Consider the following 27,966-nt stretch of genomic DNA (forward strand, 5'->3'; position numbering starts at 1 on the left):
CATATATGTATTGTACGTTAAGATAGTGCATATTTTAGCTAATAAGATTTGTTCATATTTAATGTAATCCTCACCAGTGAACTACAAAGGATGTTTGTTTCGTAATCAGAGCAGAAAGTAGATGGAGACAACGGCAGTCTTCGGTCTCCCAGTCAACCATTGCAGGCACTGGACGCGTTCGCCACATGGTCAACAGCCACAGGGACAAAGAAGATTGCCGGGATTTTTGAGAAATAAAAAATTAAATAATGAACTTCAAATTTGCTTTGTATCGAACCAGTCTCGATGAGTTTGTACCACGAACTACAACTGTCCCTGTCGAGTAACATGCATACTGTAATGACACGTTGAAGTTATATAACAATTATTTATACAAGAAGATGAAAATAAAATGTTGTGAAGGTTTTTAAAATTTATTTGAGGAGCCTTGAGATGTGTTTTTTGCAAATCTGTACACTGAATACATTCACCAGTTTTCTGAAAGAGTATAATTAACTTAGAATTCGGATATTTGAATGAAAAGTCAAGTTATCAGTTGGTAAAAAAAGGTCCCTCAAATTAAATAACACGCAAGATGGTTCTAGAAGCGACGATATTGGAGGCTGATTTTGCGTGAATTAACTCGGACTAATATGAAGAGCCCAACTTTAAACAATTTGGTGAACTAAGCTTGAATTGTGCTTTTATTTAATTGCCTTGAGGTGAATAATTAAATTTTGGAGCAGATTTTAATATATCGCGTCAGCTTTCACATTGCTACTCGGAGGTGCTACCATGCTGAGATACCGATCAAATGTAGGATCTCTGTTGAATTCTTGTTAAGTGAGTCTACTCGCCAGCCGAGATTATAATATTGCGTGTAGATCTGAGAATCCAAGCTCACGTTAGTATATACAGACTAAAAGATGGACTGAGTTATTCCTTCGGTTGCATCCAGAGATAACGAACAATACAAAAAGGTATTTTATCTCGAATGCGGGACATTAAGGTATGAAAATTTAAAAAGATCGCTGGCGGCGATAGCAACAAGGTTTAACCATATTACTACGACAGATAAATGAATTGAATTGAAGATTGGCTTATGTTTCTGGTTTCCATATACTCTCCATTGGCCACAATTAAAGTGCGAAGCATCAAGAACGTATTTATATTGATAAGTATCTTCGGATGCAAGTGACTTGCGATCATAGAAGGTGTATCGGGCGTATATTACGAGAGGTAGTCACGCTACATGTATCAGTACTTTTCGTCTCATGAAGCATTTATCCTATCGGGGAAGGTGGTATCACTGCAGTAGTAGAAAAGCCACCGAACTCCCCGTTCTGTCCAAAGACGTGGACGTCCAGCACACTGTTTTTCGTTGTTTCACCCACTTTTCATAATTTTTCGTGGCAGTCACACGCTAACATCTTACCAGCCTTAACGTTTGCAATATCTTCCTTGCCAGTCATTGGGCCATAACAAGATGCCCATCGTCAAAATTGTATGTGTTAATGGGTTGCATCACTTGCGGCCGATGTAGTTGCTCCGCTTATTTATTTTTCTTGGAGCATCACGTCCTCGCGAAAATTAATGGCGGTGTTGCATATCTCGGTGGACAGTTAACATAACTTCTTGATAACTTCTTGCTCAATAGCATCTTAGCTAGGAAAGGAGAAGATTTCGCGGCATATTTAGTGTCCGATGTAACTGGAAATCCGTTTTGTGCAGACTTTTTTTTTTGAACGTATGTCCTAAAATAGATATTGCTCGTTTCTGAGTCTATGCGGCAAGATTTACATGTATAATGAATGTACTTACCTGTCTACTTGGCGGTGATCTGGCTTGTTTGCACATGTCTTATAAAAGTTTCATTTAGTGCTGTTCCTCGCTTCCTCATGTGTATGAGACTCCTACGTCTACCGATGGATGTATAACAGTGTTTATCATGTCTTACATCTTCTCTCATGATGTAAGATTGTTGTCATTCCTCACTGGCTTTCCTTCATAGAAGTTTTGCCAAGAGTGGCGGGTTACCTCGAGTCGTTTGTCAAGTTCGCACCGAAGAGTTTCTTGATATACTGGCTCAATCATACCACTAAATCATTACTAGTGTTATATTTTCGCCGGAAGATGAAAGGAATGTCACAGTAGTATTTCAGTTCCTTTAGGGGGCAAAGAAGTAATAATTTTCTATAATTTGATATACAGAGTGAATTTATGATTATAAGCGGTAATTACAACGTAAACTATACAGCTAAATTCAAGACAGACACACGATTGACTCTAGGAGCGCTGTTGACTCAAATTCCACACATTAGGACTACATTAGCACTACTCTGTACTCAGCTTATTGTTCTTCTTCCATTCGGAATTTTTAAGCATTTATAGTGAAGACGATACCCGTTTGATGTCACTAATTATCAACAAAGGTCTATGTGGTTATTCTAAAGATAATTTGTTTCCTTCGTACTATTCGTAGACTACTTCGTTATATTTTGTTATAATTAACAATCGATTATTTTATGGGATGTATATGAAACCCATCCCTGATTGCAAACATTAATTTTTAAGGAAGTGTGCGAGATACAGCTTTGTGGTTTAATGTAAGTGAAAGCTGAACTCATCATGTTTTTATGGATATATTTCCAGACGTGCTTCTTTTGTTCTCGTAAAACGTCTAGATGATCGTAAACCCTACGTATTTTCCAACGTCTCTTCTGTCACCGCCACTTTAGCATTTCATTTTTGTGGCTTAAGAATACGCATATCAGGAATTGCTGAACTTGTAAGTAGGCTGTTTATGTTTTCTTATCGGCAACGTTACGTAGCGCTCTCTGTATGAAAATCACTGGCTGTGCTGTGTGCAGTCTGTGGCTAGTTTGCATTGTTGTCTGCCATTGTAGTGTTAGGCAGCTGGATGTGAACAGCTTGCAAGCTAAAATTGACTCAGTTGCATCTGCCGATTCGGTTACGCAACTTGCAAAAACTCAAGAAAACTTAAAGGACACAGTAGATACGATTTCAACACAAATGGACACTCTGAAACTTGGTTCAGAAAAACACACTGAGGAAATAAGTACACTATCGGAGAAAGTAGCCGACCTTTCGGATCAGTTCACTAACTTATCTGCAAAGGTAGATGATGATCTGAATGACACAAGACCTGTAGCCATCACTGACACAGAAGAGTGCGAACAAATTAGGAAATTCAAACAAAATCAGAATCAAATTAATACGCAACACCAAAGAGAAATCCGGGAAGTACAAGATCAGCTGACACAGGTAATACAAGAATTACGCATTTCAGAGGCCACTCACGCTCCAATACGGGAAGAGGGACATAGAAATACGGAACAGCCACAAAATAATAACTCAGGGCACTTCGGAAATTATGAAAGAAATTGGCAAGGTATACCGAATTTTGAGATGGTACCGCCGACATGACGTAACAATGACCGATATGCGACTTGCCGACACGATGATTTTGACTATAAGCTGTTCATTACTACCCGTAAATTCAAAACGTTTAAGAATTCTGCCAACGACATTCATCCTCAAGCGTGGCTCCATCAATTCTCTCATTGTTTTCCTCCCAACTGGTCATTGGAGCACAGGTTAGAATTTATGTGTGGCTACTTGGAGAATGAACCAGCTGTAAGAATGCGATCGGTCATTCACGATTGTCACAGTGAAGGAGAATTTTACCATGCGTTCCTCTCAGCATATTGGTCTCAAGCTACACAAGACCGAGTGAAACATAGCATCATAATGATGAAACAATTCGAACAATCTGAATTTTCCAGTCTTGTGAAATATTTTGAAGACATGTTGCACAAGAATCAGTACCTGTCAAACCCATACAGCCCCTCAGAACTCATCCGCATTTGCTTAATCAAACTGCCTGAACATTTGAGAAATATTATTTTGGCAGGGTGTTGCAAAGACGACATTGAAGCTTTTCAGGGACTCTTACAAGAATTAGAAATTGACACAGACAGTCGTGGGATGCGAAAACGGGAAAACAATCACTACAGGGCACATCCGTCACAATTCCGTGACGACAGAAACAATAACAGGACACGACAAGTCTATTCTTACAACGTAAATCGTGACCAAAAGAGACACCACCCGTATGACAACCACTGGCAGAGTAATAGTTACAGAGAGAGATCGCATTTCTGTAGTAATGAATATGAGAGAGACACTCATAGAAACAGACAATTTGGCAACCAGAACAATTATTATCACGGGAGACAGAATAACTTCAGACGCAACAGTTCAGCGTGCAGTTACGATTCCGGGAGAAATTCTCCACCACATGACCGACAAACAGGAAACTGTGTAAACTACCGACAAAACGACAGACCTGAATTTCGTCAGAACTCACGAGATTCAAACAGAGCAGGGCCCTCTCGGCAAGGCGAATTTGTAGAAATTAGGTCTCCAAATCCCAATAACGACGCGCGCCAACAAAGGAACAGACAATGACTCACACCGCAGGCTGCCGCGTGCGCCGGCTGGCTCAGAGAAAAATAACATAGACACTAACCTTGAGAAATATTCGAGTATTCTTTACTGATGTATACCACATGATAATTGCGAATAAAGTTGAAACTCTGCATACTAGGAAGAGCAAAGGGCTACACCACATTTCACATGTAAAACTATTTATTGGGAGATAATCTGCTTTTTATCTTAGTCTTTGCTATAAAATTTTTCACTTCACATTACTAGTACTCTTTTTCAATCTTAGAAACTGTTAACATGCAACTATGTTTTAAAGTTAACTATCCAGTCAAGAACCAAGAGAATTTATTTAAACAGAAATTACGAATGCATTGTTATTGTGAACAGACGACACCGTGTTATTGTGTGTGTGCATTCTTGCTTGTTAGTTGCACGATTACGTAACGACTATAAGGCTCACATACTTAGAACATTTACCAGTACTGCTAATGAGATTTTAATGCAACATTTTGGTTTACTTGAAAATACATTCTGGATTTAAAGTACGTTCTGTGAGATACCAGATGAGACAGTGGTCAGTTTATGTGACAGATACACGATTTTATCATGACACTACTAATGAGTGACAATTTACAATGTTGCTTTTGCGGTTTATCTGTTTTATATCTGCACAGTTTTTCTGAATTATTCTGGAAAGTAAAACATGTTTTAGTAGTAGCTTTTGTGGTATAGCTACAATGAGACAGCCTTTTCCATAGCACAACAATACGTTACAGCACAGTAATTTCTTCATCACAACAATAAGTGTAATAACTAAGATATCTATACGCAAAGCATTTCACTTTTGTTTATCATGAGGTAAGTACATTGACTTCTGCAGAACTTAGCTGTCAGAGGACAATAACTACGACACTTCCACAGAGATTATCTTACAGCAAGACGCACATTTAGCGCTACAGGACACGCATTTGAGTGATTAATTTTGTACTTAAAACATTTATTTTTAAAGATTTTTGAATTACAAAGAAAGTTTTCCGTGATACATTTCATTCCATTGCTGTAATCTGTAACACCTGAGGGTATAATTACATTAATCCTCAGGGGGGTCCACGCTTACTTTGTGTACCATGTGTTTGGCAAGCACAAGGAGCCCTAGCTAATATGGTATTTGCTTATACAACTTTACACATCGGTACCATATTCCTGTAACACATAAATTACACAGCTATCTGATCATTTAACTGAGAGATAAACATTTTTTTTACTACATCAGTGACACATGTTTATGCAATTACAGAGTTGGATAACTTCACACTTACGAAATTGTATTTTGTCTGTACTTTGTGAACTGTTCATATTTTTTTGGAACCATTGTGATACTATGAGAGCTTTGAATGATGTATTTGGTATGGGATCACGATTTTTAAAGTACATTTGAGGTAGATGACACTATTGAAATGAGCAGAGAATTTTTTTAATTATTGGAGGAAGGTACGACGATTTTGAGATTTGACTGAGGTGTTATGATGTTATCTTTACGATGACAATGTGTATTATGCTGTTGAGGTATGTTTATGATCAATAAACTGATGTTATATGGGGAATCTGATTATGCTATGTAGTTATTATGATGAAATATTGAAGACGTGTTGATGAATATGAATATGTATATGTGTAATGAATAGTGGTTAGGGACTCTGACTTGTGAAAAAGGATGTTGGAAACCAAGAATCGTACTTTTAGAGTTATGAAATGTGTGTAAATACGTGAATGTATCACAACGCCAGCGAAAAATTTTTGGACACTGTTATATTCATAAGATTTTGTTTCTACACATTTGCAATGCAAATTCTCGAGCCGTGAAATTTTGTATATGAGACTGTCACTGTAGTGGAAACTGCTGTCATAAATATTTCAGTAAGAAAGTTAAGTGACCACCTGCACATAATGCGTCGTGGGCACCCAGCTGTGTCAGATGCCTGAAAAAAAAGCCATTAGTGAAAGCCTTTGCAGAGGCACAGGTAGAAAAAAAAAGGGGGGGCCCTTATCCTCGCTATTGACATTCCTTTATAGAAAGCACCGCAAATACGACACGCTCATTACTTGGAAACATTCTTACATCTGCACACCTGATTATGACAAGTATCTTTCTACGAGAATTGAGAGAATTTTTACTGCCTTATAAAATACCATATGGCTAATGAATGATGTTTCATGCCTTCCTTTGTACATAGTTGCTTATTTCATTTAATATCTAGTTTCTAGCTGCATGGCAGCATTGTTTAAAATAAAATTTTATGAATGTACTAATATAGATATTTTATGCCTACAGATCCAGTAAACAATAACTTAAAAATAAAAAAAAACGAAGGAGCACAAAAAGACATTTCCCTTCACAGGACTTGCATACATAATTTTCTTTTCAACTACTTGGTAATATTTTTCGTAGAATAAGTTGTGGTGCACCACTTTAATTCCATAGACATTAAGATGTGAATATACATTTCCCTTATATGCATTGTTGTTTTTACTGTAATATTTTTTTCTGCTTGAGCTATGTCATGTTTAGATATAAGTTGCTGCTGCTATTTGCCAGGCAAGGTGTTACTGAATATGACTTTGTATTACTCTGTTAAGCTAGTTTTACTACTGATTTATTTTTCTTGTTGCTGCACATTGGCTCATATTAGTTGTAATGTTGCATTGCTTGGTAATTTAGATTTACTGTAGCTTGCTTTGTAATTTTCCATTTTTTTCGTCATTGCTGTTTGTGTTAATTGTTTTGCTGCATTGCCTCGTCCCTTAGTTTAGCATCTGAGCTCAGTAGATTTAAGTTAGCTTAAGCCTATAAGAGAATGAGTTGCGATGAATTTGAAGAAATGCACTGAGAGGTTATACGAGAAAAATACAGAAAGCATGCTTGGATAGGATGTTTTGGTGGAAACAAAGGTTGAAATAAGACGAAAGATCTATGGAACAAAGTTTTGGGTTGGACTGCAATACCAAATGTTACACTGAAAACAAACCCTGTCCTGTATTTTTGTGTTATTACACTATGTGAATTTGTGTTTTTCCTGTCTTAATGTGTTTAGCTAACAAGAGTTATCTTGTAGAATTTTTCTGATAATATGTTATTTTCTTTGTAAAGATGTTTAGACATTATTTATTCTGTTTTGTTTTGTTGCTCATGTGTGAAATTGATGTTAGAAAAGTTATTCTGATCTTTTATGTAGGTACTTATAATTCCTGTAACACTGATGTATATGTTATTTCGATTCTTTTGTAAAGCCTGTATTACTACAAATGTTATCTGTATTATTATATTTTAATGATGTTTTCTGTATCTTTGTAATTGTATTCTCATGTTATAAAATTGTAATTGTCACCAGTTCATCATATTATTAACTTGTAAGTTACATTTCACTGCACACGTTTCTGTTGGTCATAGTATATGGACAATATGTGAGAACTAGGGACTGTTAGTGTTTGCACATGTGTTAATAATTCAGCAAGGGACTGGATAACAGCATTGCTGGTTCGAAGGACATTTAAAAAAAAATTTTTGTGAGTGCACAAGTGGTCGTTCATGGACTTGCTATGTTGTCCACAAGACTCTTCAACGGTTATTGTGCACCTGCACAGTCACAGCAGATGGCTGCTAGCCATCTCTACAAGGACTGCAGTGGGTCAGCACCTGTGGTGGCCCACCAATACCATACTCTCTACCAAGACTATAGTGGGTCTGCTCTGTGATGACCTACCTACCAATATTCTTCAAAACTTCGACTGACTCTGTGGTGGGTTTGCTTTGTTGTGGCCCATTACCTGTCTGCATGTCAAGAGTCAGCACTGTCTTTCCGTTGGAAGGACAACACTACTTCAAGACTGCATGGAGATCCACTACTTCTGTGTGCATTTTCTTTTGCTGCTCAGACTTTGAAAAAAAAAAAAAAAAAGAAAAACACTGAAATTTTACTGTGATGAACAATCTGGACTGTCTTTATGGACTGTGAGAAAATTTTAGCTTTTGACCAACATTGTATCAATAAGTGTGTGCATTTGATTTCTTTGTTATTGTAATTTTGAAAAATTTTATCAAATCATTACTGGCCACTGCCCAAAACAATTTGTAAAATTTTTTTGTGGGGAGCATGGGGACTATGTAAGTAGGCTGTTTATGTTTTCTTATCGGCAACGTTACGTAGCGCTCTCTGTATGAAAATCACTGGCTGTGCTGTGTGCAGTCTGTGGCTAGTTTGCATTGTTGTCTGCCATTGTAGTGTTGGGCAGCTGGATGTGAACAACGCGTAGCGTTGCGCAGTTGGAGGTGAGCCGCCAGCAGTGGTGGATGTGGGAAATGAGATGGCGGATTTTTGAGTACAGAATGGATATTATGAACTGCTATGTATATTATGATTTTTCAACACTATTAAGGTAAATACATTGTTTGTTCTCTATCAAAATCTTTCATTTTGCTAACTATGCCTACTAGTAGCTAGTGCCTTCCGTAGTTTGAATCTTTTATTTAGCTGGCAGTAGTGGCGCTCGCTGTATTGCAGTAGTTCGAGTAAGGACGATTTTTGGTGAGGTAAGTGATTTGTGAAACGTATATGTTAATGTTAGTCAGGGCCATTCTTTTGTAGGGATTTTTGAAAGTCAGATTGCGTTGCGCTAAAAATATTGTGTCAGTTTAAGCATAGTCTTGTATAATTGTTCTAAGGGGACGTTTCAAACTCAGCACTTTATGCTTAATGTGACCGTACAAATAAGACATCAACTGGAGTTATGTGTGGTGCACTTGATGTGGGATTTACGTTCGACCATAGGTCTGGACAGATTTCTTTCAAGAACTGACGAAAAATAAATGTGAATGTGAAGGTTCTTGCTGAAACACTGCCCATGGCCGAAATTACTGCAATTGAGGTAGAACGCAATGTTCCAACGTGCGTTGGTTGGTTGAGTGACTGAAAGAAGGGGATCACACAGAGACATCATCAGTCCCATCAAATTAGGGAAGGATAGGAAAGGAAGCCCGCCGTGCCTTTTTCAAAGGAACCATCCCAGGATTTGCCTGAACCGATTTTGGGATATCATTGAAAACCTAAATAAGGATTGCCGGCCGCGGGTTGAGCCGTCGTCCTCCAGAAAGCGAGTCCAGTGTGCCAGCCACTGTACCAACTCGTTCGGTGTTACAACGTGTCTAGGTGAAATGCTACCATAATGGCAGATTCAGTGAATAAGAACTTTCCAATGTCCAATGGCTGTGTTGTGCGTTAAGCTACACCGCATATTCAGTTTTGGGCAGTCCGTTGTCTTCTGTGGGCTCTTCGACAGCATGTTCCTAGAAATGTCATTAAGTCTGGGTCAATAATCTGGCTCCAAAGTTTGCAGGAGCTACGTTTTGTACGCGTGGAAATGCAGCCTTTCCCGTAAAATGTCCAGGACAGAACTTTAAGGTATGCCCGTGTCTCAGGGAACATGCAGCGTCGATTTTCGCGGACGGCGTTGAACTTAGACCTGTTGATATTTTTAAAAACAACGTCAATCCGATACGATTATAGTAAAAAATATCGTTATCGGACCCAGATAAATCTAAAAAAAACCATGACAGTGGCCATTGGGTACTCCAGAGCCAGAATGAGGGCCCGAAAGTTCTCCTCCATGACATCAAACATCTCCTGCTTCGATGGGGTTAAGCTCCGTTTGCATGAACCACATTTTGTCGAAATCAGTGTCACTTTGAGTAATGGGGATGATATCATCTTCCAGAGTCTTCAAGTACCGTTCGGTAGTCACCGTGCCATCAAGGAATGTAACACCGATTATTCCGTGATTGGACACCGCACACCACACAGGCACCTGTTGAGGTTGAAGAGACTTCTCGATCCCGAAATGCGGATTCTCAGTCCACCAAATATCCCAATTTTGCGTATTGACGAAGCGATCGAAATGAAAGTCGCTAAACCAAACCACGCATTCGCATACTGATTTCCATCATGGCCCGCGGCCAATTACGAAGCCTGAACGTCCCAAGACAAACCGTTATGATGATTTAATTTCAGATTGTTCAATAATTGTCGCCCTGTATACTTACCAGAAACGTGCTACTTCCAGCAGTTTTGAGGGAAAGTCGCAGAATCCAGGGCGCTCTTTCTTGAATAATCAGCTGTGCACAGTTTAAACAAGTCCCTTTATCCTAGTGGATGAATTTTAGTTGTTTTCTTGCTAGCGGTTCACTGCAGTAATAACGAATGCAAAACGCTGAGGTTGAGTTTATCGTCGTACCTGTTATGACGAACATAAGAGAACCTTAGAGCTTGAATTTTATGGGTTGTCACGTACCAGTAATAATGAATAATCCTCACTTTTACATCAAAATTTAAATTCTTTCAACAATTTCCAGCTGATGGTTGCAACATTTCGAAGGCCCAGGACGAGCCGGGTGTAATTTCTTTGCCGGCCGCGGTGGTCTAGCGGTTCTGGCGCTGCAGTCCGGAACCGCGGGACTGCTACGGTCGCAGGTTCGAATCCTGCCTCGGGCATGGGTGTGTGTGATGTCCTTAGGTTAGTTAGGTTTAAGTAGTTCTAAGTTCTAGGGGACTTATGACCTAAGATGTTGAGTCCCATAGTGCTCAGAGCCATTTTTGTAATTTCTTGAATTCGATTATCCGTAATATTTGACCAATAAATGTACACTTAGTATTTACTAGTATGCTGTTCATCGATCTACTACGTTTTTATGTTCTTTAGTTGCCCATAATGTAAGGTTTTCCTTCGTAGTTTAAGCGATGATATTAACATTTGTAATACTTCAGTGGTGCAAAGATTGAGAACTTGCATTAAATGGACGTACATGTAAAACTGTGCATAACACAAAACGAATAAATGCAGCACCCATTTTTTTGAATCATCAGTCTCCTGAAAGATTTGATGCACCCCGCCACGAATTCCTCTCGTCTACCATGGAAGTCATCCCCTGGTGTCTTAACACTTGTCCTATCATCCTGTCACTTCTCCTTGTCAGTGTTTTCCAATATTCCTTTCCTCTCCGATTCTGCGCAGAACCTCCTCACTCATTACTTTATCAGTCCACCTAATTTTCCACATTCGTCTGTAGTAGTACACTCAAATGCTTTCATTCTCCTCTGTTCCGGTTTTCCGACAGTCCATGTGTCACTACCATACAATGCTGTGCGCCAAACGTAATTTCTCATAAATTTCTTTCTCAAATTAAGGACTATGTTAGAAACTAGTAGACTTCTCTTGGTCAGGATTGCCCTTTTTTCCAGTGCTAATCTGCTTTTGATGTCCTCCTTGCTACTTCCGTCATTGGTTATTTTTCTGCCTAGGTAGCATCAATCCTGATGTTAAGTTTCTCGATGTTCTCATTTCAGCTTCTTCCCATTACTTTCGTCTTTCTTCAATTTACTCTCAATCCACATTCTGAACTCATTAGACTGCTTACTCCATTCAGCAGATGGTGTAATTCTTCTTCACTTCCACTCAGCATAGAAATGTCATAAGCGAATCTTATCCCTGACATCCTTTCACCTTGAGTTTTTATCTCACTCCTGAACCTTTCATTTATTTCCATCGTTGATTCTTCTATGTACAGATTAAACAGTAGGAGCTAAGGACTACATCCCTATATTACACTTTCTTTAATCGGCACACGTCGTTCTTGGTCGTCCACTCTTATTATACCGTCTTGGCTCTTGCACATATGGTATATTACCTGTCTCTCCCTATAGATTACCCCTATTTTTCTCAGAATTTCGAACATCTTGCTCCATTTAACACTGTCGAACGCATTTTCCAAATCGAAAAATCCTATGAACGTGTTTAATTTTTCTATAGTCTTGCTTCCATTATCAACCGCAACGTCAGAATTGCCTCTCTCGTGCCTTTATCTTTTCTAAAGCGTTTTATAAAGTTATCTTCTGGCACAACCTTAATTTCCTCTTCCATTCTTCTATATACTATTCTTGACAGAAACTTGGATGCGTGAGCTGTTAACCTGACTGTGCGATAATTGTCGCACTTGTCAGCTCTTGCAGTCTTCGTAATTTTGTGGATGATTTTTTTCCGAAAGTGAGACGGTATGTCGCCAGACTCATATATTCTACACACCAATGTGAATAGTCATTTTGTTGCCACTTTCTCCAACGACTTTAGAAGCTGTGATGGAATGCTATGTATCCCTTCTGCCTTATTTGATCTCAAGTCCTTTTAAATCTTTGTTTTAATACTGGATCCTCTAGCTCTTCTAGATCCACTCCTATTGCGTCTTCTATCGCATTAGAAAATTTAACCCAACATACTGGTCTTCAGTGTACTGTTTCCACCTATCCGCTATCTCCTCTGCATTTAAAAGTGAAATCCCCGTTGCACTGTTAATGTTATCACCCTTGCTTTTAATTTAACCCAAGGTCGTTTTGACTTACCTTTTGCTGAGTCAGTCCTTCCGACAATCATTTCTTTTTCGATTTCTTCATATTTTTCATGCAGCCATTACGTCTTAGCTTCTCTGCACTTCCTTTTTAATTTGTTTTTCAGTGACTTGTATTTATGTATTCCCGAATGTCCCAGAACATTTCTGTACTGTCTTCCTTCATCAATCAATTGAGGTATTTCTTCTGTTACCCACTGTTACTTCGCACTTACCTTCTTTGTGACTATGGTTTACTTTCCAACTTCAGCGATTTCCCTTTTTAGAGACGTCCATTCCTCTTCAAACGTACTGGCTACTGAGCTATTCCTCATAGCTGTATCTATAGCCTTAGAGAACTCCAAGTGTGTCTCGTCACTCCTTAGCACTGCTGTTTCCCCCTTCAATGCATATTGAGTCTTCCTGACTAATCTCTTAGACTTCAACCTACGCTTCATCACTACTAAATTGTGATCCGTAGTCTATGACTACAATATCAATAAAACACAACTGATATCATTTTAAAAAATACAACTGGTATCGTTCCACTCGGACAAGTACCTGGGTAAATCAGTTTTTAGGTATATGAAATAGAACAGATTTATAAAAAGCAAATGTCAGATTTTGGTGCATTGTTTGAAAACTAAGGAAACGCAATAAACCCCGAAAGGAGATAACTTAGAATACAGTCGTAAAAACAAATTTTGCGGTATTGCTTCAATGTGTGCTACCCGCTCCAAAAGGACTATCAGGGGTTACAGATCAGGTACGGGCAAAACCAACGTGAACGGTCTGAGATTTTTGTCACCCACAGGAGAGCGTAACAGAGGAGCTAAAAAACTGACCTTTCACACGCTTAAAGATAGACGGAAACTATCCCTACAGTGCTTACTTACAACGAATCAAGTACGACCTTTAAGTGAAGAATCTTGGAATATACTACAGCTCCCTACGTTTCACGCCAGGTGATATGCCGGGCACAAGATTAGATTAATTACACCATGATCAGAAATGATTAATCACTCATTCTTTCAGCGCTTCACATATAACTGGAACGGGAAGAGACCCCAATAACTACCTTCTACCACATACATCACACTAGATTGCAGATTATAGACGTACATGTAGATGTAAGTATATAAACCAGGACAGTATAGAACACATAGAAAAATAGTTGAATAAAAGTAATAGTCCAGACAGCAAACATTTCTTCACATTGAACACAATATACGAGGGAATATCGGAAAGTAATGCACAATAATTTTATTATCAAAAAGTGTAAAACATAAGAACAAAAAAATCACAAACGAACTTACATCTTTTACCTACTTTCCTACATAGCCACCAACGTTCTTAAAATATGTCTCTCATCGAATACCAGTTTCAATATGCCCAGTTCGTAGAAGTTCGTTTGGTTGGAGTATAGCTATATGCAGACTGCTGATGTCACAAAGCGATGGCCGACCAGAAATTTCTGAATGCGACCATACAGATGAAAGTCCAGTGGTGCAAGGTGTGGACTGTATGGTGGATGCTGGAGCGCATCCCACCCAAATTTGGTGATGTTCTCATGAACAGGAGCAGCAACATTCGGGCGGGCATTGTCACCAATAAGTTTGACACCGTCAGCAGTAATGTTGTGACATTTGTCACGAAGAGCAAGAAGCAACTTAGTAAAAGTTTTAATGTAGGCTGTTGTCTTCACTGTGGTCTTGTGCCGAGCAGAGTCCACCAGTAAGAGACCATGCCTATCCCAAAACAGTCACAAGCGCTTTCCTAGCAGACGGACTCACTCCGAATTCTTTTCGTAATGGGGAACCAGCATGTTCCCACTCCACAACGGTCTACTTGGTTTCGTGCGTGTAGTAGTGCGCCCACGAGTCATCACCACTGACGATTCATTTAGGAAAATCATGCCCTTCTGCAAGGGAACGTGTTATCAAAGCATGTTATCATTCGATGGGATTTGTGTCTGTCTGCCAGGTTCTTAGGCATCCGGCGAAGCACAAAATTTAAGAAATTTTAACGTGTCAGGAACAATATTGTGCACTGCGCTCTAAGAAACGTTGGTCTGCTGCAATAAGGTTCGGAGTTGCGCACATTGATCGTTCAAAATTGCTGCCTCTATTGCTCCGACATTCTGCGGTGTTGCAGCTGTTACCGACCGCCCGGAGTGTGACGGATCACTTAGGTTCACCCGGCCCTCTTGGAAAAATGCACCCCACCTGCAGGCATCGCTACGGTCCATACAGTCGCCACGCACGCCCCTTTGAATTTCGCTTGTTTATGTCTTTTAGCCTACACAGCGAACTACACTCCACTGCTCTTTTCAAACTGACGACAGTAACAAATGGTTCAAATGGCTCTGAGCACTATGAGACTTAACATCTATGGTCATCAGTCCCCTAGGACTGAGAACTACTTAAACCTAACTAACCTAAGGACAGCACACAACACCCAGTCATCACGAGGCAGAGAAAATCCCTGACCCCGCCGGGAATCGAACCCGGGAACCCGAGCGTAGGAAGCGAGAACGCTAGCGCACTACCGGACAGTAACATGCGCGCCATTTTTGTTTCGAAGTTTAGGCTTATCTCACTAGAGCTGCACGTCCAAACTTTAAACCATATATTACAGCTGCAATACTGGTGGAGAAAAAAATTGTGCGTTACTTTCCAATTATCCCTTGTATGTATTTTATTTTTATATTTACTTTGCCTGATGTGATTCGGGCCATCAGGCGATCTCTTACATTACACGAGAGTTTCACACATGCGTACCTCTTTTATAGCATGGTCACCTAACAAATAACTATTTTAATACAAGTATTATTAAAATAATTAATGTGTCTGAAGTGTCAATGTGAGTAGATAATACTGATTACGAAAGAACGAAGTTGATATTGGCAATATTTGTACTACTGCAGCTGCTGCCATTAATAGTGATAATAATGACAATAATAATGACAGTAATATCAACGGTGATAGAGGCAGATATAAGAAGAATTTATAGGTGTTCAGGATAGATGTTTTATGATATAGCAAGTTCTAGGGAAAAGAAAATTAAGGAGAAAGCATCGGCTAAGAATACTAAAACACGAGGGAGACTGAGTGACAAGGATTTCCTTGATAAGGAAGTAGAGAAAACAAAGGGTGGGGAAGTATCTGCGCTTGTCTTCTCTCACCGAGGTTAGCTCTCCATATCAGATTCAGATATGATTAAAGAGACGAACATCGCAGGTATAATGACCACGAGCATCCAAAACCAGCTCCAGGCAGGTGAGCTTTCCTGAGAAAGGCCTAGATGGTAACATCGCTGAAATCAATAACTGGAAGTATAGGAGTTTATAAACTGAAGAGCCAAAGAAACTGGTACGGCTGCCTAATATCGAGTAGGGCCCTCGGCAGCACGCGGAAGAGCCGCAACACGACGTGGTATGATCTGGTCTAATGTCTGAAGTAGTGCTGGAGGGAACTGACAGCACGAATCCTGCAGAGCTGTACATAAATCCGAAAGAACAGGAGGGGGTGCAGATCTCTTCTGAACAGCACGTTGCAAGGCATCCCAGATATGATCAATAACGTTCTCGTCTGGGGAGTTTGGGGGCCAGCGGAAGTGTTTAAGCATAGAAAAGTGTTTCTGGGGCCAATGTGTAGCAATTCTGGATGTATGGGGTGTCGCATTGTCCTGCTGGATTTGCCCGAGTTAGTCGAAAGGCAAACTGGACATGAATGGATGCGGTGATCATACAGGATGCTTACGTACTTGTCATTTGTCAGAGTATTATCTAGACGTATCATAAGTCCCATATGACACGAACTACACACGCCCCACACCCTTACAGAGCCACCACCAGCTTGAACACTCCCTTGCTGACATGCAGGGTCCATGGATTCATGCCTCCATACCCGTATACAACCATCCGCTTGATATAATTTGAAACGACACTCGTCCGCCCAGGCAACAAGTTTCGAGTCGTCAACATCCCAATGTCGGCGTAGACGACCCCAGGCGAGGCGTAAAGCTTTGTGTCGTGTAATCATCAAGGGTAGACGAGTGGGACTTCAGCTCCGAAAGGCAATATCGATGATGTTTCGTTGAATGGTTCGCACGCTGACACTTTTTGATGGCCCAGCATTGAAACCTGAAGCAATTTGCGGAAGGATTGCACTGCTCTTACGTTGAACTATTCTCTTCAGACACGTCGTTGTGGCCGAGCGGTTCTAGGCGCTTCAGTCTGGAACCACGCGACCGTTACGGTCGTAGGTTTGAATCCTGCCTCCGGCATGGATGTGTGTGATGTCCTTAGGTTAGTTGTGTTTAAGTAGTTCTAAGTTCTACGGGACTGATAACCTCAGATGTTAAGTCCCAAAGTGCTCAGAGCCATTTGAACCATGTTTTTTCTCTTCAGACGTCGTTGTTCCCGGTCTTGAAGACTGTTTTCCTGGCCGCAGTGACTTCGGAGATTTAATGTTCTAAGGGATTCCTGATATTCACGTTACACCCGTGAAACGGTCGTGCGGGAAAATGCCAACTTCCTCGCTACCTCGGAGAAGCTGTGTCCCACCGCACGTGCGCCGACTATAACACCACGTCAAAACTCTCATAAATCCTAATAATCTGCCATTGTAGTAGCAGTATCTAACAACTGCACCAGACATTTGTTGTAATACACAGGGGTTGCCGGCCGCAGCGCCGTATTCTGGCTGTTTATATAAGTCTCTATTTGAATACTCAGGCCTATTCCAGTTTTCTTGGCGCTTCAGTGTATAAGTTTCTTTCTCACTTCATGAGGAAAGAGCTTTTTAAACTTTCGTAGATCATGGAGACACGCCAATGCCTTCTTGCACGTTGAAGTTACATGCTCAATACAGGAGGGAGACAGATTGATTTTTGTCCAATTGACAGATTGATTTTTGTCCAATTTAGTGCTAAGGATGGCATGGGTTCCCTATGTTTTGGACTAATGAGCCTAGAATATCTAACCAGTAGCCCTTGCCTTTTATATGCAGGGTGCGCAAAATAAACTGGGCCAGAAAATATTGTATGCTCCTAAAGCAGGCCTCTTACGTAATTCTCTCTGGGTGCGGATGACATAAGTTGGGTTGCCTGTCATCAGTTGGTTAAAGCACTTTTTGTGCACCGGTTTTATCTTCCCTACCGCGTATTATGCGAAAGCCTTAATATTGTTATCTCTGTTTCTGGAAGTCTCACTGGTACCCTATAGCTTCTAAGTAAGTATCTCAGGTCGTTTCTCGTCTCTTAAATGTCGTTCTAACCGCGGAATGCCTGCACTCTACGTACGTAGGCCGATTGAAATGGGGCACGGAAACATCCCAAGACATGGAGCGGTGTCGCGTTCTTTATGCCGGGGCCATTGTCGCCGCGGAACCTTCTGTGCGCGCGGACTGCGGCGCTGCATTTTCCAAAGAGACCCCGCCGGGCTATCACATCAGAGGCGCCGGGCCGGAAGGCTCCACAGCCGGTCGTAGCCGCTACTGGCACAATGGCGCACCCGGGGCCCCGTTGCCGTCGTCGCGTTTCGTCGAGCTTTGCTTGTAACCATTCCTGAGGCTACGTAGCGCCGTGCAAAATCCTCACATCTGAACACAGCAGCAGTGGGCGCCAGCAGAAAGGCGTGTTATCGAAGGCGCAGCCACCAAAGTTTACCCCTGTACCAGATGTCTCGCTGCCACAGGTCCATCAGGAGAATGGGGAAGACTGGCGTCTCTTGATGTAATTAGCTGTAGCAGCGTGTTACCGTAAACTCAAAAGTATATGAGATCACAAAAGAAGCGGTAAAAATATGAAGTCAAGAGAAACGAATTTCGTTGTCTAGAGTCTAATAACCGCTGGAAAATTAAAAAGAAGTCGGAGTTGGTAAATGGCAGTGGATGGTGGCGGGGGATTTACCCAACAAAAATAGCGTTTTATTCAAAACCCATTTATATTTTCCAAGAAGCTCTAACTACCTGTTCACAGCTTTCATAGTTGCAAGTAAGGTGACACCTAAGATCAATAACCTTTACAAAATACAACGTTTCTTAAAGATGATTTTGTTACATGTGTAATTCGTAATAACAACTTCTGAATACTCTAGAACTTACATCCAATACATTTGGTCTGAACACAGCTTAAAAAAATATTCAAATAAGTAATCAAACAATTCAGCACACTATCGTCGTGCCACGAACTTGCATAAAACGTCTGACAACTTAAACGCTGAAGCATAAAAGAATGTTAATTTAACTACCCTTAAGTTTCTCATAAAAAGAAACAAACAATAACTAGAGCATTCAGCCCGGTGTCCAGTGCCCAAGGTGACATATTCAGTCTGAATGTGACCAAATAATGATTACAAAATAATTAGAAAAATGGTAGTTTGAGTATAGGTGGTTGCAAACAACTGTCGTTAGACCAACGAGTATCAGTTAGGTCAGCCATATTCCCAAAACTGTGCAAGATAGGTAAGTTCCACGTTTTAGCTGGACACGCACAGTGATTTTCAGGGCTGCAATGGATGTGCTTGCTCGACCGTGAGCTTGTTTAACAACAACAACAAAAAAATCTGTGGTCATGAGTCCCCTAGAACTTTGAACTACTTAAACCTAACTACCCTAAGGAAATCACACACATGCATGCCTGAGGCAGGATTCGAACTGCGACCTTACGTGTGCTTGTTGACTACGGTGATACTACAGGGTGGGGCAATCTCCTACAGTTGTGGAGGAATATTAACGTGGCGAAAGAAGGAAAGAGGTGGTATTGGACACATATATGGGAGGAGATAGGCAGCGAAAGGAAAAAAGAGGGACTGTGCAGAGAGAGGGGGAGGAGTAGACGGACAGAGAAAGGAGGGGGAGATAGAGAGAAATAGGGGTGAAGAATAGATGATCGTAGAGGGGATGAGGAGGAGATAGCGGGTAGGAGGAGGAGATTGACAAAGAAGGAAGGACCAGCTGCACAGAGCGGTCAGCTGCAGATGGACAGAGAAAGGGGTGAAAGCAGAGAGACAGACAGGGACGACAATAGGTAAAATAATAAAGACTGGAATAAGTACATATATGAGGAGCGCCAGGTATCAGGTAGCTATTCATGTAAGTGGATAACTTAATTTCGCAGCAAAAGAAGAGCTTAAAATTCGACCAACCATGCGAGTAAATGCTGACGAAAGGGAGAAATATCTATTCGGTTTCCATACAGCCATCATTTGATAGATTAATTAAGACGGTGGATTGTCTTTCTCGGTCTGTAACATTGTTTCTTGAATCACTCTTGTAAACAATCTCAGATACCTGAAATACAGGTACAACGATGATCCAGAACATTATGATCACTGCCCACCACGATATTCAAAGCCTCCTGTAATCGTTCCGAGAAAATGAGGCGGTAATAAATGGCCTAATCAACGCAGATCGAAAAATGTAGACTAGGGTCAAAAATTGGCAGATGTGGCCGAGCGGTTCTAGGCTCTACAATCTGGAACAGTGCGGCCGCTACGGTTGCAGGTTCGAATCCTGCCTCGGGAATGGATGTGTGTGATGTCCTTAGGTTAGTTAGGTTTAAGTAGTTCTAAGTTCAAGGGGACTGATGACCTCAGATGTTAAGTCCCATAGTGCTCAGAGCCATTTGAACCAAAAATTCGTGTAGTCCCAACTATTTGTTTTGTGGTAGGCTGCAGAGCCATGGGCAACATGTTGAAGACGTCGGCCGATGAGGTGTGAATGTGGTGGCGTTCGAAGTTCTTTACGATTTTTTAGAATATGTCTGAAACTACGACTTCCATTGAAAATTTTTCTCAGTACAAAATTCCAATTCCAAAAAAAAAGGGCCGACTCTTTTTTCTCTAGGACAGATATCTTCCGCTCTTCAAGGGATGCAAGAAACACAATTATTAAAACTAATATTTTAGTGCTAATAATGTAGTATTTAGTTTTGAATGAAATAGGTGAAGAACAAATAAAAAAGGTGGGTATTAGATCTAAGTGCAACAGATTCGTATTTAGGGATAAACTGTGTTTCGCGGGTGTTAAATAAATAAAATAAAAGCGATGTAATGAGATCCTCTAAATACAAAATACGTAGCTTCAAATCCCAACCCTCACTGTTAATTAAAATTGACAGAGGTATGAAAAACAAAGGAGTTAGAAGAAACTTAATAAACAACAAAAAAGACTGGTCAGAGCAGCGAAACAAAAGGCAGAATTTCAGGAAAAAGAGTGGTCAGAAAAATGAAAGAACTGGATCAACGAGGTTAATGAAAGACACTTTCCAACGGTGAAGTGTGGGAGTAAAGGATATTAAACTCAAAGAAGCATAGACCGCATCTGATTTACCAAACTCTCCCCCGGTTTGTTTGAATGAATTATATTAAAAAGTAATTCGAAAAGCGAAGTGGATGTAATTCTAACAAGCGACGGTCTGAGTATTGATGAGTATTTGATTGCCAGTATTCTTCACAGAATTAGCTTACAGCGAGGGCTGCAGCCATTTGCTGTGTAGCTTGAGGCGTCCCGGAAGCTCAGAAACACTATCTGTACGTAACATACTATGTACTGGCATAGCGAAAATAACTACTTACCTGTTTTCTCTTATACTTGCCTAAGTTTATATAGGTACATTCACATGTTATTAACTTCTCTACGTTCATAGAGCCCTGCGGTCCTGCAACTGTGTATTCAGTCAATGAAAGACAGAGCCAATTTCTGCCCACCACCGGTTCGGCGTTCACATCAAGGCCATTTTGAAGTGGACCTGAAACTGCTAATTTAATGTATATTGTGACGGGTACCTAAATATTTTACATAATAGAATATGAAAAGAAGGGCTTATACGTATACAGTGTTAGTACAGAAATGAGTACTTCCCCGGTTGTGCTACTATGAAGAAACGTCAAATGATAAGAAAAGATAAAAGAGTGACGGACTAAAATATTATAAGCCCAATAGTATCGTGAGAAAATGGGTGTGTCATGATTATAAAAGCTCTATAATTCGACAAATTAAAATCATTGTCCTGCTTTAACAGTAAGAGGATTTACATTCAGACATGCTCGACATATTCGATTGCATGCTTACCAATAAATCTTTTTTAGATACAATAAAGTTGTAAAATGAGTGCTGTGGATCTTGCGTCCAGGTCGAGTGGAAAGTTAGGCCTTAGCAAGCAAATGTTAATTACGATAAAGTAGTAGATGGCGCCAACGTGTCTTCGAGGCAACGTCGACTGCTTAAAGGAATAGATTCAGAAGTAATTGACCTATAATATCTATTCTTAAATTTATGTTTCAAATATGGTAATAGCTGCTTAACAGAATTGTTGAGTAGCAGATGCTACTTGCGTTATGCACACATAAGTCGCAGCTACCATTATTGTCGCCGCGGTCGTAAGAGTAGGTCAGGTAGTATGTCTTCGATAGCCGCTACATTGCCAAGACTACATGGGAATGTAGAAGACCGGGTATTTTTCACGAGTTTATAGTGCCTCCCTGGAGCCACGGTCAGTGTGGCCCCACCTGCCGATAGGACGCGCTTCACTGTGTCCACCAATCACGGCGGCCGGCGTGTTGACACACAGCCGCCGGACCTGCGGCACTAATACTGGACTTTTTTATTTTTCCATTAACTCGCTTTTTTCCGGGTGTTTCTCCGCCAGCGCTTATCTAGCGTGGGTTATCGCACCCCGTCTGTCCGTTAACCGCCTGGGCTGCCATTAGCAGTACCATCAACACTGTGGAAACCGCTGACACACTTCTCACCCATACACACATGTAGATTAGCACGTGCAAACACACACACACACACACACACATGACGATGTGGTGAGTCTGGCACCCGCTCAAACTCGTGCCTGGTCTCAGCGGAAAATCTGAGGCGTCACACATTTGCAGTTTTCGTTTTTTATCACCTGGTTCTCATTTTTGTGTGCAGTAATCCTGCTGGACAGATGCAATATTCTGTGGCTGCGTAGCTGTTCAGGCGTACCAGAGATACACAGAATTTATTATATATAACCACGAGAATGGCTCGAATGACAACAGAAGCAAGAACGTTCCACTAAACGTGGGACTGCAACCGAGCCACTCGTGACTTAATAACTAACGAGTGGCTGCGAGTCGCGACTGAATTCACGACGAAATATTGTCCTAATAGGTTCAGTATCTGTAATGTAAACTATTGCTTTTTTCAGTCTTGGGTCACCACGAAGGTAATGTCGATACCTTTGAGAAACTACAGCAGAAAATTCCGCAGTCTTGTAAAGATTTTGTAGGGTGATCTGGAGGTGTTTGGCAGATTTCCTAGCTCGTTGCAGAGCTACTGCATATCTGGATAAGGTACCCCATGGATGAAATTAGAGCACGGTAAAACGCAAAGAATAACCAGTAGTCCAGCGGCGACTGAGCAGCGCTGCTGCAGAGCTGTAACATCAGCGTCATACAGGGCGATGCTATCGAGAAATATTATTTATTTTTCGTGTTGTACTGTTCCTGTTAATAGATATGGACAAAACGAATATCACACTAACCTAAACTGAGACCGCTCTATCGAACTGGCACGTAAAATTCCACTTTAAAATAATCTTGCTTCCTGCGGGAAAACAAATCGTCAGTTGAGGTCGATACTGAACGTGATGAGCAGTATTTGTCTGAGCTGATTCCATGTACGCCTTTCAAGAACCAAATTCCAACAACCTGCTGAAACACCAGAGAAAATGGGTCTGACGACTCTGACGTAGGCCACCTCGTATATAGACTAGTCTGCCAGAGCGTTATGACCACCGACCTACTATCGATATAAACCTGTCCAGGCGATAGAAGCGTCACCTACAGAGAAATGACTAAAAGCCAGACACACATACGAAGCATGCCGTATCACCAAGGGTGCTGCCTGTTTGTAAAGTGGGTAGGGCCAACTTTCTGAGTCTGACCAGTGGCCTGGAGGCTCGGCACGAGAATTTTGGAAACTGCACGACTAGTCGGGTGTTTCAGGAATGCTGTGGTGAGTGTCTCCAACACGTGGTGAAACCAAGGTAAAACCATGTGCACATGTCGTGGCGTTGGCTGGCCACCCCTCATTACAGATGTCGGAAGTCCTAGGCTGGGCGGACTGGTAAAACAGGACAGGTGGCGAATTGTGGAGGAACTAACATCAGACCGTACTGCTGGCCAGAGTACAAATGTGCCCAAACACACAGTGAACCGAACACTCCGAACGTTGGGCCTCCGCAGCCGACAACCCATGCATGCACCAATCTTAACACCATGACATCGCCGGCGAGGAGTGAAATGCGCAGGCGACCATCGGTGCTGGACGTTGGCACAGAAACCAAGCCCTGCAGGGTATGATAAAGCCTTCTTCATCAAGCTGATGGTAAGGCACGAATCCGTACTTTTCAAGGGAGCAGCTCCTCGACTTCTACACTGTGGGACAAAGACAAGCTGGTAGCGGCTCCATTATGCTCTAGGGAACATTCACTGGTCGCAGACCACGTACACCCTTCATGACGATCATGTGTCCCAATAGCGGTGGCATACTTCAACAAGATAATGCGCTATGTCACAAGGCCAGGAGTGTGATTGGGTGACTCGTGGAATGCACTGGTGAATTACAATTGTTGTGCTGGCCCTCCACCTGGCCAGATCTGATCCCGATCGAACACATTTGGGATGTCATTGAATGTGGCGTCAGCCTGATTACAGATGTCAGAAATCCTAGGCTGGGCGAACTGGTAGAACAGGCGGCGAAGTGTGGAGGAACTAACATCAGACCGCAATGCTGACCAGAGTACAAATGTGTCCAAACACACAGCGCACCGAACACTCCGAACGTCAGGCCTCCACAGCCGACAACCCATGCAGGCACCAATGTTAGCACCATGACATCGCCGACTAGGAGTGAAATGGGCAGGTGACCATCGGTGCTGGACGTTGGCACAGAAACACATCGCTGCATGGTATGATGAAGCCTTCTTCATCAAGCTGATGGTAGGGCACGAATCCGTTTTTTTCAAGGGAGCAGCTCCTCGACTTCTACTCTGTGGGACAAAGACAAGCTGGTAGCGGCTCCATTATGCTCTAGGGAACATACACTGGTCGCAGACCACGTACACCCTTCATGGCGATCATGTGTCCCAATAGCGGTGGCATACTTCAACAAGATAATGCGAATTACAATTGATGTGCTGGCCCTCCACCTGGCCAGATCTGATCCCAATCGAACACATTTGGGATGTCATTGAATGTGGCGTCAGAGGTCATCGCCCCCCCCCTCTCCCAGGAATTTATAGGAATTAGGTGACCTGTGTGTGCAGATGTGGTGCCAACTATCTCCAGCGACCTACCAAGGTCCATGTGATGGCGTGCCACGACGCATTGCCATGGTTATCCATGCCAAAGATGGACATACCGGTATTGGGTAGATGACCATAATGTTCTGGTTGATCAGTGTGTCTCCGCCCCTCGGTAGCTAAGTGGTCAGCGTGACAGACTGTCAATCCTAAGGGCCCGGCTTCGATTCCCAGCTGGGTCGGAGATTTTCTCCGCTCAGGGACTGGGTGTTGTGTTGTTCTAATCATCATCATTTCATTCTCATCGACGCGCAGGTCACCGAAATGGCGTCAACTCGAAAGACCTGCACCAGGCGAACGGTCTACCCGACGGGAGGCCATAGCCACACGACATTTCATTTCATTTCACCTAACTCTGTCACCTTATATTTTTCCTAAACGAAGCAAAATGTGAAAAATGCAATTGTCCATCAATAAACCCATGTCAGTGGGTCACACTACGGGCAGAAATATAACCAAATCCATAAATACAATCAAACATCACTATCATCACAAATTTACTCTTTTCTCAATTCATATATATATTTTTTCTACGAAACTGAGAACTACAGGTACAGTTAGTGATGGCAGACTTGTTTTTATGCCTTCCGAAGTACCGTACGTAGAATTTAATGTACGGCAACGGCGTCACAGTTTCTGCCGTAATGCGCAGAGCAATCAGTTTTTCCCTACAAGAGGCGTCATGAGGGTGCAGACAAACCGCTTTACGACTTTAGAGTATTACGGCAGGCACAGTGGCACTGTTTCCATTTTTGAAAGTAAGTATTCCATAAGGTAAACGGTTCAGATCAGTGAAACCGAACCTCCTGTCACTAATTGTGCCCTAGTTTTCATTCTGGCGGTAAAAAAGTGACACTAGAAAAACTCAATGTAGCGTTGATAGTGATGCTTGTTTACTTGTAGAAGTAATGCACTCCTACCCATTTTTGAGCCCCTGATATAGGTACATCCATGGGCAACTACATTTTTCACATTTTGTTAAGTTTCGTAAATATATGATCTGACAAACTTAGGTAGGACGCCTTTTCTATATGCAAGTAGGTTTAACCAGAACTACACCGAAACACTTTAAGATGAGGTAGTATGAGGGGAAACCAGAATAAAATTTCTAATAAACATGGGGTTTAAAATGCATACTTCAAGAGCTGTGAACATGTGCTCTGTAGAAGGCATGTCTTTCACTGAACAAGTTCTAATACCTCTTGACTATGGAGACGCTTGATATTTGGGTTAAAGTGTCTGGTTTTAGGTTATGGTCAAAGAAAACTACTTTTATAAATTATAGTCGTTTACATCATAGTTTTAAACAACGAGATCTCAATATTAAGGGACAAATGTTTAAAATTTTAAGGAATGTGTACAATTCGTGGGTCTAATGTGTGACACGAAACTAACCTGCCTACCACATAAGACTAGTCTGAAAAGATAGTACGTAAGATCACTAAATGTGTTTAAAGGACTTGACACAAGGGCGTGGGGAGACAGTAGACCCAGCCTCCGGCAGTTCCCCAGAGCGTTTGTAAGACACCAGCAGTATTATGGCAATGTTGACAGTTGACCAGCACGAGCCTCAAGGCGAGGTGTCAGCTGCCAACAGGGCTGCACCTGGGTTTCAGTATTTATCCTTGCCCTAAGGATTTCTCCTAGTGTCTTACACAAAGCAGTTTTTTTCTGAAAATACTCTGCCCCTGAGTAGCCTGTTTCGAAAATATGGGACACAGTGAATTCTCTTTACCTTTAGCACGCGTGGATTGGCACATGAAAGCGTAATGTGAAACTATATCATCGACATGGAAAAAGAGAGAAAACGATTCGTAGTTTAAAGAATGGCGTCCTGGGGACTGCATTCACCTTCGAATAACTCGGTTTTACAAACAATACTCTACAGCATTGGAGCCTTACTCAGCTTGCTTTTATAGCGAATCTCTCGCCCAGCGCAAAGTCCCAAACGACTGGAAAGGGCAGGGGATTCCTGTATATAAGAAGGATGAAAGAACGGACCCACAGAATTATGAACCAATACCTTTAACACTGGTCTGTCGAAAAATTCCTGAATATCTTCTCAGTTGAATATAATAAATGTTCTTCAGAATGAAAGGCTTCTGTCCACATATCAGTACGGTTGTATATAGCATTGCTAGTGCGAAATTCAGCTTGCCCTTTTCTCATAGTGTATCATGTGAACCATGGATGGAGAGCAACGGGCGGATTCATATACCTGGATTTCCGTAAGGTATCTGACATGATGTCACACTGCAGACTGTTAACTAAGGTACAAGCATACAGGTATGTGAATGGCTCAAAGACTTATTAAGTAACACCACCCAGTATATTGTCCACGACTGCGAGTGTTCATCAGAGACAAAGGTACCGTCAGAAGTGCCCCAAGAAACTGTGCTGGGACTACTGTTACTTTCTGTACACATAAATAATCTGGCGGACAGGGTAAGCAGCCGTCTGTGGCTGTTTGCTGATGATGTTGTGGTGTATGGGAGGGTATCGTCGTTGAGTGACTGTAGGAGGATAAAAGATAAGTTAGACATAATTTCTAATTGATGTGATGAATGGGAGCTGGCTCCAAACGTAGGAAAAATGTAGGTTAGTGCAGTAAAAATAACTCCATAAATAGTGTGCTGCTTGACACAGTCACGACTATTAAATATTTAGGTATAAGTTTGAAACGAAATATGAAAGGGAATGAGCATGTAAGGATTCTAGTAGGCAAGGCGAATGGTCCACTTGGT

The sequence above is a fragment of the Schistocerca cancellata genome, chromosome 8 (genome assembly GCF_023864275.1).
Source record: "Schistocerca cancellata isolate TAMUIC-IGC-003103 chromosome 8, iqSchCanc2.1, whole genome shotgun sequence".
NCBI classification, from domain to species: Eukaryota; Metazoa; Arthropoda; class Insecta; order Orthoptera; family Acrididae; genus Schistocerca; species Schistocerca cancellata.